At 44.6% G+C, this 3,731-nt stretch overlaps 1 protein-coding gene across 1 annotated transcript in view; it reads left to right on the top strand.

Annotated features, from left to right (window-relative positions):
• The first annotated feature begins 3,107 nt into the window (after positions 1-3,107).
• LOC107098932 (tyrosine-protein kinase HCK-like) overlaps positions 3,108-3,731 on the top strand; it is a 33,394-nt gene continuing 32,770 nt past the window's right edge. Inside the window, exon 1 of the mRNA XM_015396828.1 lies at positions 3,108-3,486. The gene's annotated coding sequence lies outside the window, so the exon portion shown is untranslated. The remainder of the gene's footprint in view (positions 3,487-3,731) is intronic.

Here is a 3,731-nt window from a genome sequence, read left to right on the forward strand (position 1 = left end):
GCAGAACCCTCAAACTCCCAGGCCTCTGGTAGAGGACCCCAGCTTGAGGATGACACATACCACCCCAGGAGGGGGGAGAAAATAATGTATATTTTTTTATATATATATATAAATATATATTTGTATATGTTTGTATATTTGGAGCGTGTAACAAAAGTAATTTCCCTTTGGGATTATTAAAGTATGTCTGAGTCTGAATACTGGGTCCTCTGTTCTGAGTCGTGAGAAGAAGGGGATGACGGCTGTAACGTCAAAAACGCACCATATGAACGTTTGTCATAAACGTCTGCAAACATAGTTCAGGAAATCCTTTTTCATAAACCAATCAGCATCTAAACATTCATTATATTTGTCCAGACAAGGTACATTCTAAATAATAAAGATCCTTAACTTCTTGCTGCCGCACAGGAGGGGAGAGGAGGGGCTTTGGTGCAATTCTGAGGCTTAATTCCAGCAGGTCTGGGTCTATTGTCCTCCTCGGTCACTCAGAGGGTGACCAGTACAGCAAAGGTGATGTGATAGGATCTCTTATGTAGCTTGTAATAGATTGGCCAACAATGCTTCAGCCCAGGAGGCAGCTAGCGACTCAGTGGTCTCTGGGTTGGAACAGCCCACGGCACAGAAGGGAACGCCGGACACGGCTCCTCTGGACAGGAAATAAAACCAGGTACTAACTTGGTTGATCGACAGGCAGAGATTTAACCAAACTCCTCATCCGTTGTGTCAGAACAGTCGTGTAACATGATGTCCAGCTGGAATTTCAGGTCCCTCCGTTGCATCCAGACTGAGGTCCAGGGGAAGAGAAAAAAAAAGGGTTTTCTCGTGGATATAAAGAAGCCGCAGGGATGTGATGTCAGAGGGACGGGCTGTAATCTGACCTCCTCAGTGAAAATGTGGTTCTAATCCATAACAGAAGCAAAACCTCCCAGAGCAACATCACCAAAACAAAGAAATGATCTGCCGCAACTTTTTTTTCTGATCACCTTTTTAGCAGTAAGGACACTAGCTGTGGGTCTAGATCGGAAAGGAAGTAGCCTCGTGAGACCATCCTGATCTCGCGAGCTTTCAAGGTTTCACTCGCTAATCAGTCTGGAGACTCTCCGTTGAAGAAAATTTGGAGCCGTTCACCAAACGAACGTCCAATCAGCGTTGGTGTGACGCAACGAGAAGCGCGACAGTTCAGTCTAAAGAACATGGCGGCTTCAGCCGATGAAACTAGCGTTAGCGTGGCTATCGAGCAAGTTTTATCGGAATTACAGAGTATTTCTTCACTGAAAGAAGAGCAAAACACTGCTCTGGAGGCTTTTCTCAGAGGAAAAGATGTTTTTGCTCTTCTCCCGACTGGTTTCGGCAAGAGTTTGATCTATCAATTGGCTCCTCTTCGTCGTCGCTCTGTTAGTACGTCATATGCTTCGTTGATCTGATTGGTTTATTTGGCCCGTCTATCACCAACATAGGCCAATCAGCTAACCAGGATTTTCGCCCCTTCCCAAAATTACTTCAACGGAAGGTTTCCAGATGGATATGCGGAGCAAATCCACCTGGCGGAGTCAGGTTAGGAAGGAAGGGGGCAAGTTTGTGCGAAAACGAAGGGACATGAGGGCCAAAAAGAGCAGGGATCCAGGTGGAAAAAGGGTCCCAGCGCACCTCGCTTTGCTAGCTGCTCCATCTTTACGAGTCGTTTTCCAAAATGGCGGTCAGACAAACAAAACAAGCCGGTAAGGAACCAAACAGGAAATAGGCATAGTGTAGAGCGGATGTAGATTTGACCAATCAGAGGCCTCCTGTCTGCGGTCACCTACAGTTTTGGAGAAGGGGCGGGGCTTATCTGCATTCACCACGACACACACGCTGACGACCTGGTTCCTGAGTATAAATCAGCCTTTATCCAGCCAGGCGTCGTTTGCTTGGCTTAAATTTAGACTCAGTTTCATCATATTTAAAAATATTTCAAGTCAAACATTTTTTGCAGTGTAGAGTGATGTGTTAAAAATGTGTTTTATTCTAAATATAAAGTCATCTGTCAGAGCACACTGTTCCAAAAATGTTGAGATTCAAGCAAGCAGAAATGTGCAAACCTCAAACCAGCACTGCAAAAAAAAAAAAAAAAAAAAATCTCTCTTCCATATGTTAATCTTTAATTTCCTGTTAACACAAAAATGTGATTGTTGGGTTAATTTCTTTTATATTTAACCCACCAAACAATTTTTCAGTGTTTCCTGAAAATGGAACATGAAAAAATGTTCTGGTTCAGTGGAAAGGATATTTGGCAACCTGCCTAAACAAGCAATACTTGTTCTTTCTAATTGTCATGGACGAACAGTCAGCTTAAAGTGTAAGAGCCTCAGATAGCCTCAGATTACGGGTTTCAAGCTGCTTTTCTTTACTTTTGAAAGACTTGGTCATGTCAGATGTTTGTTCACTCAAAGTGGAAACCTTTTAACGCTTGTTTGATTTTCTGAACAGGGAAGTGGGACAAATAAGGTCAACTTAAGACATGCAGCCTTGGCTGAAGGACAGATATTCACAAACTTCTGAATAATAATCCAGATAACAGGGAAATCCATGTGGATCAAAGGGATTAAGCATTATGTAAAATATCAACAGAAAGCAGGAGCTGATTGAGACACTTTGTTCAGGGAAGAATCAGATCCCAGCGACGGCAGAATGCACGCAAAGCCCTTTGGTTTCCACGGTTCCATCATAATCTGGGGCCAATCTGTTGTGTAATTATTAAAATAACTCCGGCTCTGTAGTGAAGAGGAAGACTTTCTCCCTGAGGATCGAATGTGAAATGGATGAAGAACTTCTCCTACTTCTCCTTTCTTAGGCTTTCAGAGGGAACTTTGTTTCTAATCCTGATTCCTGATTAAGGATTACATCTCTGCTGTGTATTAGAGCCGGGCTGCTGCTGTGACCCGGGGGCTGATCCACCCTCCCACACATCTCAGTGCCACACAAAGACACTCAGCACGATAGCTGTCAAACCATCATTTGAATACCTGTTTGAGCTTCCCTGCACACCATGCAAATGTGCCTGACATCTGCGGTGCCATTCAGGCGTGCATTCTTCCACCGAACCGCCCATTCCCACTGGATCTAAATTAAAACCCAGCTGGGAAACTGCATTTAAGCTTTGGTCTTCTTTCCACTAGAGGAACCAACAAGAAGCAGCGAAGTGAAGCTGAAAAAAGAAGAAAGGCAAAGCTGTGGTCTGTTCAGCCAGTGAAACCAAAAGGCACGCCTGACGTGTTGCTTGTTCCTCTTTGCACCAGCTCAGATGCGCACAGCTCAAACTTCCTCCTTTGAGTCCAGTGCGCCGCCGCTCCGCCGCCCTGTTCACATCTGCAGCCTGACCGGCAGGATTAGGGAGGAATGGAAGCTCCGAACCAGGAATGAGGAATGTTCTTAACGCAGCCGTCTGAGTCCACAAGTTCATCCACCTGAGCAAAGGCAGCCGTGACCCCAAGTGACTGATCCAACAAGGTAAGGCTGACCTGGACTGAGTGAGTGAATGGAGAAAAACAGGAAGCTAAAGGGAACAGCAGACTGGGAGCCTCTGCTAGAAGAATTTTTGACATTTAAGACAAAATAAAAGTTGTTTGAACTGAGAGAACAGAAGGTTTCCTTCATGAGAAAAAGAGGAACTAAAGATGAAGGCAGCCATCGCCTCCAGAAGTTACAGCACACAAATGAGATGTAAACTTTTATGATCTGATAGGAGACAGCAA

This window comes from Cyprinodon variegatus, unplaced genomic scaffold, assembly GCF_000732505.1.
Source record: "Cyprinodon variegatus isolate N-32 unplaced genomic scaffold, C_variegatus-1.0 Scaffold823, whole genome shotgun sequence".
Taxonomy (NCBI): Eukaryota; Metazoa; Chordata; class Actinopteri; order Cyprinodontiformes; family Cyprinodontidae; genus Cyprinodon; species Cyprinodon variegatus.